Source organism: Neophocaena asiaeorientalis, unplaced genomic scaffold (assembly GCF_003031525.2).
Source record: "Neophocaena asiaeorientalis asiaeorientalis breed wild unplaced genomic scaffold, Neophocaena_asiaeorientalis_V1.1 scaffold294, whole genome shotgun sequence".
In the NCBI taxonomy this organism is placed as follows: domain Eukaryota; kingdom Metazoa; phylum Chordata; class Mammalia; order Artiodactyla; family Phocoenidae; genus Neophocaena; species Neophocaena asiaeorientalis.
The window spans coordinates 1,463,828-1,474,870 of NW_020173945.1; positions in this window are offsets into that span (position 1 = coordinate 1,463,828).

The following is an 11,043-nucleotide window of genomic DNA, read 5'->3' on the forward strand; positions in this document are numbered from 1 at the left end:
TGAGACAGGCCATCTATCAGAGCCGAGAGCCGTCTCTCTCAAATGGCCCCGTCACTTTTAAACCGAAGACTTTTTCTCATCTGCAGAGGCCATCTGACTTCATTGTTTTGACCTGGAGGATCCGTGCTCCTCAGAAGATGCAAGCAGCCGGTCTAATCTACACATTTCCTTTTTTATTCTCTACATGCTTCTCAACAGTGTAGAGCAATACCCACCCCTTGCTGGTTCAAACTACGTGGTGGCATTTTAGATACGTTAACTCAGTTAAATATCACAAAACCCATAAAGAGTAGGTATGCTTTGTGTACTTTACAGACGAAGACACTGAAACTCAGAGAGGTTAAGTGACTTGCCCAGGATCACACAGCTCAGAGATGACAGAGCCAGGATTAGAATCCGACCCTGTTGGACTCCAAAAGCATACAAGTTTACAACAGTTTTAATGTGGCTACCAATAAATTTTGAATTACATATGTGGCCCCCATTTGAGGTTCACGTTGCATTTCTATTGGACAGACTGGACAAGACAGGTAACGTACCAAAGCAAGTTAGCGTAACTACCACCAGAACCTTCCAAAGCTCAGAGGGTTACATGCCGTAGGAAGAGAAAATTTCAGGAGGAACCCTCAGGATATAATAGGGTGCTTTTATGAAATCCTTAAATATCCAGAAAGAGTATTAAATGTATAATGATCCTAAGGCTGTGATTAAGAATCTGTAGCAAGTTAGAATGAAATGCATGATTAACTTTGGAACCTAATTAAAGCTATAAAATAGTTGGCTTGATGGTGTGGCCTTGAAGCTGGTGCTCTCAGGCCTGCAGGTCCAGCTCCACTGGCTCCAGTGGACCCTGCGCTCCAGCGGGAAACACGGGCTGGGCCTCCACGGGCTGGTGGGTTTGGCCAATGGGAGGTGCTGGCAGGAGCTCAAAGGGCAGGAGGGGAGGAGGGCCAGGGAGTCAGTCCCCTCGGCCCCGCCTTGCTGGGCTGTGGGGTGCTGTGGCTGCCACCCCCTTTCACCACCTGTGACACCAGGTGGTATCTCCCTTTGCTGATAGACGGTCTCTCCTAACGCCACAGCCAGTTCTCAGGACCAGTCCGTGCCCCCAGCCCAGGAAGCTCCCCAACCTCATGGCTTTCCCGGAACCCTGCCCACTCCTTGTGGACTGAGCCCTTCCAAGTGTACCAACCTGTCCCCATCACCACCCCAGCCCAGGTGCTGCAAATCATAGAACAGAAAGACACATTTTAACTGGGGGTGAATTCACCAGCCTTAAGGAGCTGGGATGGACACCAGATAAAGGAAACCAAGACACCAACAAGAAGAGCTTTGGGACCCCTGTGCAGAGGCAGGAGATGGGCACAGAATGGGCTGGCAAAGGAGAGGGCATGGGAAAACACATTGCAGCCCAGCAGACCCCAGTCTCGGCTGCACTCTGTTCTGGCCAATGTGTGAGTGTTTGCAACCGCCCTGGCCCCCTTGTCCTGACTTGTAAGATGGGCCATGTCCACCTGACAAGCTGTTGGGGGGATTAGCCTAGTGCCTGCCTGGCACAAGGAAGAGAGTGCCAACATCCAGTTCCTGGTTTATCAGTGCCCATAGGCAGGTAAGATAAGCCCAAGGGAACATCAGTCCTGACACCAACACTGAGAGTCAGGAGAAGCAGGTAGGACCTCCCTCCACACCCAGCCATCCACTCGGGAGCTGTCGGGAATCTCCTGGGGCCACTGGTGAAAGAGAACCATAGTCTAGAGTGTAAACCACGCACATCGACCACCTGAGCAGAGGGAGGCTGCAGCTGAGGGGACAGGGGTCCCACTGGCGCCTTCCCCACCTCAACTGTGGGGCAGGAGACTGGGGGACCAATTCCTCCCACTGCAGCCTCTCAAACACCCTGGAGCTCCCTGTGTCCCGCCCCCATCTGCCTAATTCCACCCTTCATCCTACAGTGTCCTGTCATTTCTTGCCCCTCACTCGACACCTGCGTCTTTCATCCTCCTAACCTTCCCCTGAACCCTGCTTACCACCATCTGCAAGCATCCTCTGTCCCCACCTTCCCACCAGCATGTTCCCAGCACCACGTCTCTTCCCTGAGGTCACCATGCCACTGTAGCTATGCCAAGTGGTGGCTTTAATGTCTCAGAAACCCCTTCTCTCCAGGTTGAGATGGGGTTTGTGCCCTCTTGTAATATCCAAAATGGCTCAAGTCCCAGTCCTTCCCAAAGGACCCCATGAAGGGTCACCTGACTGAAGGATATCTGGGCTGAGCAGGAGACTTTCACGTGCCACCTGAGTCCATGTAGACGGTCCTCGTCACATTACTTGTCACCTGACATTCTGTGACTCTCCACCACCCTCACCTTTGTCCCCCAAAGCACCACCAACACAAGACTCGGAGAGCTAGAAACATTTGAGACAGGCAGAAAGTCTTCAGATGGGAAACTACATCCGACCACGCCCCAGATCCTTCTGTCTTCACCAGACCAGGTCTCGCTGTGCTACTGGGGCGACCTCCCCTTCCCGGCTCCTCCTTTTCTCTCCTTCCTGGCACCACTCCCCCGCCTGTGAACCCCAGTCTCCCCAAATGCAGGAGGTTTCCACCCTTTCCAGTCTAAACCTCTCCCAGCGAGGCTAAGCAGAGGACCATCACCTTTCATGGCTGTTTCCAGTCTAAACCTCCCCCAGCGAGGCTAAGCAGGGGAGGCTAAGCAGGGGAGGCTAAGCAGGGGACCATCACCTTTCATGGCTGTTTTGGTTCTTTGCCTAAACAAAGAGCAGTTTTCTCCCAAAAAAGGAATTCTGTGTCCTCAACCTACTACAAACAGATTTCACAATTGCAAGCGTCCCTTCACATCCCATGTTACTCTCTCCCTTGCTGTCTTGCTCTCTGCTGAAGCCCCAGCATGTACCACAGTGACTCACAGTAAACAATCAATTACCATTTGCTTAACAAGTGAAGGAATGCTTTAGGATGACTCAGGGCAGCCCACCACCCACCATCATTACTGAAACCATATTTCACGCCTATGCCTATGGGGTAACAGACTTTCATCCACATCGGCACCAAGGCAGGGAAACACAGATCTGGCTGGTCGGCTGGCTGAATCCTACCAGCATCAATCAGTGTCATCAGCTCACATTTCTTATGAGACTCAGGAGCTCTAAACAGTCTCACTTAATCTCATTTTAAGTCAGGGTACACAGTCTTAGTATAAACAGAGACCTACAATTCATTAAATGCATAATTCTTCTGTGTTCTGGGGTCTTGCTGTAATGCTTCAAAACGGAGGCTAACCTCCAACGCTGACATTCACATCTGCCAGCCCCCATCTTGACTCTCTCTGAGGGGACTCATCCCTCTTCACTGACAGCAGGGAGAGACAGCTGTCAAGATTGCCCCGGTTTCTCTAAACTCCATGCCCTTCGGGGTCTGGGGTCCTTCCATGCAGCAAAGGCAAGCAGGACAGGTGTGTTCATTCCGGTTCCATCCCGTTGACAGGAAGGCGTGATGGCCAGAGCTCTCTCACACCAGCAGATTGATGCATCCCTCTTACTCCCAGCTGACTCCCTGCTCCCTGATCCCAGCTACTGTTCTCATAGAAACTCCTCCCTTCCCCACCCCAGGCTCTCCCTCCCTCTCTACATTAAGACTGTGCAGTCTCTTCCCCTTTATCATCTCTGTGTCCAAATAACATCATGACAAAGGCACGTGTTTGCTAATCCAGGTAGATTTGTCTTATTCTGTGGAATCCACATTTTTTATTTCAAATTAACATTAAAAATATTCTCAATTATGCAAGAACACATTCCAAATCTCAGAGCTTTAATGTAACCAAAGAGTTCAGAGGCTGTTAGTCCAAGCTTAAGGTGTCAGCATGTTTGGCTTCTTTTGAGGCCTCTCTCCTTGGCTTGCAGACGGCCACCTTCTTGCTGTGTCCTTACATGGCCTTTCCTCTGTGCATGCATCCCTGGTGTCTCTCTGTGTGTCCAAATTTCCTCATCTTATAAAGACACCAGTCAGATTAATTAGCATCTGAAACACCCTATCTCCAAATACAGTCACATTCTGAGGTCCTGGGGATTAGAACTTCAACATATGAATTTGTGGGGGGTTGGGGAGGAAGGGCCACTGCTCAGCCCATACCAGATATGGTGTCGTTCTCGACCACGCCTTCAAATACTGGTTATGTTGCTTTCTAATTGCATATCCGTAGACAAAATTAATCTCCCTGAACCCTAAATCCCACATCTTCCAAATGTAGGTAATAATCACAGCTCCTCAGGGCACAGGGAAGGAGTAAATGACATAACGTGGCTGAAGTGTCCAGCACAGTGAGGTACATAGTAGGAGCTCAGGTAATGGAAGTTCCCTTCCCTTTGAGCCTTTCTCTGCATCCGCAGATGGAAGCCTCAGCCTTGAACTTCCACCAAGAGATGCGAGTGATCATTGCAACAATACCAGGTTGCTATGGCACTGTTTCTCCTCCAGACCTCCCGGTAACCAAGGACCACATCAGCTTTGTTGAGGTTTCTGGTCCAGAACTGTAGAGCTCAGAGGGAAGTTGCTATACTTTATTATGGGAGGAAACCTACTTTTATATTCTCAGTCTAAAGAGGAAAATTCAGGCATTATTTGTCTTGTTACAAAACACTTGATACTAAAATTTCTTGCCTACTCAGAAGGCACTGAAGGGTTACAGTGATATTTTCTGGTTGTTTTCCCACATTTCCATTCCTCAGCTACTATTTTTAAGGTGACTTTTCTAGGTTTTCAGCTTTTTCTTCTTCTCTTGGCTAAATATATTCCCATCATTAACATATTTTTACTTAGCAGATTTATATTTATCATCATTATTTATGTCCATCCACTCGTTTGCTTTTATAAATTGAGAAAAGAGATTTTTTTACCAACTGGCTAAAATTACTTTAAAATTTCATTTCAACTGTAATTATTTTTCATTTTTACCCTATTTTCTCCATTCTCCTGCTTTGTTTTCCATTTATTTAAGTGGACAGAAGACTTTGAGAAAAATCAAATTATCATTTTATAAATAGCACAGTTTCTCCTCTGCCCTTGACCAATGAGATGAACTGTACATGGTTTGCCCACCCTCAGACTCTCATGACTCCTTGTGATGTTTTCCACCTTATCACCACCTTTTAATAGGTCCATTCTGCCTGGACGCATAAGAGCTTCATTACTTCAATACATTTCTTTTTAAGTATTCCACCTCGAAGGGCTGCAGCCTTCTTGTTCTCGCAAATATGAATTCAATTTCGGTAATTGCTAAATGGAGGCACCAGCTGAATGACCACCTGCTCTTTCCAATTGCATTTACAAAAAACTCACGGTTACGATCTAGTAAAGGGAATGATGATTCATGCATCCGGTGGAATTTTGCTCTAGAGGACAGCAGAGGACCTCTTCAATCCTGGGGTCCTCGTAATCTGCAAAATGTCTCACTCTCCCAATTAAAGTGATGTTCTACTTCACCACAGAGCCCTTCAGTGATCCATTCTGCATTCACGGTCAAACACGGTCGACTTTTAAAAGTACACAACATCTTACTTCTCCTTCAGAAAGAGTGAGAAAAAAATATTAAACTAAGAAAAGAAAAACTCAGCTTGGAAGTGAAAATCTCTTTGTAGGGACAGGTATTGGGAGCTTTGCTTATGATTTGAATAATTCTGTATCTGCTAAAGTAGAATCTGGGGGATGTGGTACCAAGTGCATAGGTAGTTTATCTCACGCTACTGGGCCTGATGGAAGTGCGCCTTCACAACACCCACTGTGGGTCTACAAAACCATGCCATTGACTTGAAATCCAGTTTTGACTGTCAATATTTATTGAATGAAGGAATGAATAGTATGGTAGAATAAAAATGATTATATTCCCCTGTATATGTGAGCCTGGGACCCCATTTGATAGAATCCTAGAATCTGTATCTTCTCCTTCTTTGAAAAATAAAGTGAGACCCAAAGAGGTTCTATGGCTTGGCTGACATCCCACTGAGAGAAAACTCCATGTGTGACCCCTGGTTTTCTTTTGTAACTAAACTCCATCCCCTGCCGAGTTGCCTTGCATGGTATGGTGGAGGAAGGGCTAGGAGAGCATGTCTCCCTGGCTCTCTCGTTGACTGAGTTATCTGGGTCAGAGACTCCTACTCCAGCTGTACCAGCTCTTCCCCAACCATATAGTGGGAAAAAAGTGCCTGCCGTGCCACCTACCTCACTAAAGGTAGACAAAACGATCGTCAGATGAGACTGTGGGCATGATTTCAAAAAGTAAACTGACATTAAATACCAGGGGTAGACATTATTTTATAGCATTTTCTTCTTTTGTGACAACAGTAAGCTAATTAAGATGATATTTCTTTCATGATTTTTATACAATTGGATATGTACTAGGAAAACTTCTTCCTGGTACCTCTGGATTCTTTACTTCATGTTAAAAATCCTGGGTGATGGAAAGGATGTGGGTTGGCCAGTGAGTACTGAATTCTACAGGGCACTGTACCATAACCTGGCATGCCAGAGAAGTCACAGAACAAAAAGTACGGGTGGCCATGACACCACTGGAACCTCAGTGGGCAGCCACAGAAACAAAGCGTCTTGGAGGAAGTTAGATTTTGGTTACAGGCAACCACAAGGAACGTGCTATCAGAAGTTGCCACATGGTTGTAGTACATTTACTAAGAGGCAGTTTTTCTCTGGGCCTGTGAGTCATTGTTCAAAATCTTTGTTTTCCTTTGTGTACATGCAAAATGAGATTATTTATGCATTATTCTTAAGATTTCAGAAGAATGGAACCCGTGAGAGGCATTTTCTGTACCCCATTCCCTAGCCTTTGGGTTCCTTTGTCATAGATCATTGCTGTCAGCTTGTTAGTCTAGAAAGTCTAAATTCTTCCATGGGAATTTAGTGGTCATCAGACTGGCAAAAATTCACAAGTTTGACAATGTACTCTGTTGGCAAGGTTGTAGGAAACAGACGTTCTCATACATTGCTGATGGGAACGCAAGCATGTTGTGACCCTTATGAAAAGGAATTTGGCAATATTCAAAAACTCTACCTATTCATTTGCCCTTAGACCCAGCAATCCCTAGGAATTTATCCTAAAGATATTAGGAATTTACACTAACTTACCTCCAACAATATGAAAACACAAATGCGCAAGGTTGTTCATTGAAATATTGCTTATAATTGTAAGATATTGGAAACTACCAAAACACCCAAGCAAGGAAATCTACTGAATCAAGGAAGTTGGTTCCGTAAACTCTGGCACATACATACAATGGAATACAATGCAGCTGTGAAAAGAAAGAGATACATGCATGTATTTCCTTGCTTTGTCAGCTGAGCGAGCTTAGAAGCATGACACTCCAGTAGAATTACAGTTAGTCCCCAAACCTTGGCTTCTAATACCATTCTCCAATAAAAGGAACCAGCACTCCTTGGAGAAATGGCTGATTCTAGTACTAAAGCAGGAAATACACAAAACAAACCTGGAACATCATATATTGCCAGAAAGTAATGAAACACTTAAAAACCCCACAACATTTGGATATATCAAAGAAACATAGGGGAGCTTCCCTGGTGGCGCAGTGGTTGGGAGTCCGCCTGCCGATGCAGGGGATGCGGGTTCGTGCCCCGGTCCAGGAAGATCCCACATGCCACGGAGCGGCTGGGCCCGTGAGCCATGGCCGCTGAGCCTGCGCATCCGGAGCCTGTGCTCCGCAACGGGAGAGGCCACAACGGTGAGAGGCCCGCGTACCTCAAAAAAAAAAAAAAGAAAGAAAGAAAAGAAACATAGGGGCCAAATGAAAAAGCTCCCAGTGACCAAAGCTGGAAAAATTTGAACAATAAAATACAGTAGTACTTATGGTAGTATTGGATTATATAACTCAAGTATAAAAGAAATATCCATGAGTCCATACTGGTATAAATAAATGATCTGATAAGTAAATAACTGGGGGAGGGTAGACAAATCTCCCACGGGGAGGAATTCCAAATAATTATGTAAACATTCTCAAAATGAGGAGTAGGGACACATAACCCGTCACTCCTTAAGTATGGCCTGTGCATGGTGATTTCCTTCTGAAGAGCACAGTATTAAAAGGGGGAAGAGAGTAATCTGACAATGGAGAAACCTGGCAAACACTACCTCAAACAGGTGATCAAGGTTAATATCATCAATAATAAGTTGTGTTGATGAAATGCACCCTGGATTTGATGTGAAAAGAATGGCACTTTATCTCTGTAGTTTCCTTCCAAACCCTCATAACCCCAGTCTAGCCATGAGAAAAATATCAGAAAAATACCAAGTGAGGGACTTTCCATAAAATACCTGTCCAGTACTCCTCAAAACTGTCAAGGTCACCGTCAAGAGATCCTAAGAAGACATATAAGTAAATGAAATATGATATCCTACAGGGGATCCTGGAAGAGAAAAAGGTAAAAACTAAGGAAATCTGAATAAAGTATGTACCTTAGTTAATAGCAAAGTATGTATAAATATTGGTTCATTAATTTTAGCTAATGTGCCATTCTAATGTAAAATGTTAATAATAGGGGAAACTGGGTGTGGGGTCTATGGAAACTCTCTGTACTATCATAATTTTTTGATAAATCTACACTACCTTAAAATTAAAAGTTTATTTTTTTAAAGTCTGGAAAATATAAATTTAAAAAGAATGAGGAAGAGCTCTATGAACTGATATGGAAGGATTTCTGGCAGACATTAAAATGGGAGGGGGGGAATTATTTACAGGGAAATTTACAGCACTAAACACCCGTATTAGAAAAGACGAAAGTTCTCAAATCAGTGACTTTAGCTTCCACCTTAAGAAACTAAAAATACGAAACAGAAAAAAAATTAGAGAAAATCAATGAAACCAAAGCTGGTTCTTTGAGAATATCAGTAAAATTGGCAAACCTCTGGGTAGATTTCTCAGGAAAAAAGAAAAGAAAAAACCACAACTTATCAATGCTAGTTATGACTGAGGTGGCACCACTACAGATTCTACAGAAATAAAAAGCATGATAATGAAATAACATGAACTTTATGCCTATAAAATCGACAACTTAGGTGAAATGGGAAAATTCCTCAAAAGACACAGACTGTCAAAGTTCACTCAAGAAGAAAGAAATAACCTGAATAATCCTATACCCATTAAAGACACTGAATTTGTATTTTAAAATCTTCCCACAAAGAAAATCTCCAGCCTTGATGACTTTACTGGTAAAATCTACCAAATATTGTACTTAAGGAAGAAATCACATTAATCCTGAACAAACTCTTCCAGAAAATTGACAAGGAGAGAACACTTTTGAACTCTTCCTATGAAGCAAGTGTTACTCCACTACCAAAATCTAAGACATTAGAAGACAAGATAACTATATAACAGTATCCCTCATAAACATAAATGCAAAAATTCAAAACAAAATTTTATCAAATAGAAGCCAAAAATACATAAAAGGTATAATACGTTATGATCAATACACTTCCTGACAAAAGAAAGGTTAAGTTAAAATTTTTTAATTTATCCATATATCTGCCATAGTAACAGATTAAAAAAGAAAATCCACTTTATCATTTCAATAGACACTGAAAAATCCAACTCATAGCAAACCAGGACTAGAAGGGTACTTTCTCAATCTGATAAAGAGCATCTATGAAAAGCCAATGCTAATATAATACTAAGTGGTAAAACCACATGTCTTCCTTCTAAGATCAGGAAAAAGACAGGGATGTGTACTCTCACCACTCCTATTTCTTGAGGTTCCTAGGGAATCTACAGAGAAGCAACTAATAAGCCACTGAGCAAAACTAATAAACTAATAAGTGATTTAGCAAAGTATCAGGGTACAAGAACAATATACCAGAAAATCTGTATATACTAGAACAAAATAATCTGAAATTTAAATTTTAAATTATCAGTTTACAGTAACATCAAAAATATGAATACTTCAATAAATTAGTCAAAAGAAATAACAACACCTAAATACACCACACTACAAATATTGCTAAGAATTAAAGAAAACCTAAATAAATGAAGACCTACACCTCATTTATGGATGGATTCATGGATTTATGACTCGATATTGTTAAGATGACAATTTCCCTTCAATTATTCTATAGTTTCAGTGCAATCCCAATCAAAATCCTAGGAGAATTTTTAGTAGAAATTGTCAAGCTTGTTCTAAAATTCTAATGGAAATGAAAAGGACCTAGAATACCCAAAACAACTATGAAAAAGAACAATGTTGGAGGACTAACACTTCCTGATTTCAAGACTTACTATATGGAACATTTGTATGCTGCTGATGGAAATGTAAATTGGTGCAGCCACCGTGGAAAACAGTAAGGAGTTTCCTTAAAAAACTAAAAATAGAACTACCATATGATCCAGCAATTCCACTCCTGGGTAGATAGGTAAAGAAAACAAAAACACTAATTTGAAAAGATACATGCACCCCAATGTTCATAGCAGCATTTACTGTAGCCAAGATATGGAAGCAACCTAAGTGCCATCAATGGATGAATAAAGAAGATGTGGTGTATATATATATATATATATATATAAAGTAGAATATTATTACTCAGCCATAAAAAAGAATGAAAATTTGCTATTTGCATCAACTTGCGTGGACCTGGAGGGTATTATGCTTACTGAAATAAATCAGACAAAAAAAGACGAATACTGTATGATATCACTTATACGTGGAATCCAAAAAATACAACAAACTAGTAAAATAACAAAAAAGAAGCAGACTCACAGATATAGAGAACAAACTAGTGGCTACCAGTGGGAGAAGAAAGTGGGGAAGGGTAAGATAGGAGTAGGGGATTAAAAGGAACAAACTACTATGTATAGGGCTTCCCTGGTGGCGCAGTGGTTGGGAGTCCGCCTGCCGATGCAGGGGACACGGGTTCGTGCCCCGGTCCGGGAGGATTCCCACGTGCCGCGGAGCGGCTGGGCCCGTGGGTCATGGCCGCTGGGCCCGCGCGGCCGGAGACTGTGCTCCGCAGAGAGAGGCCC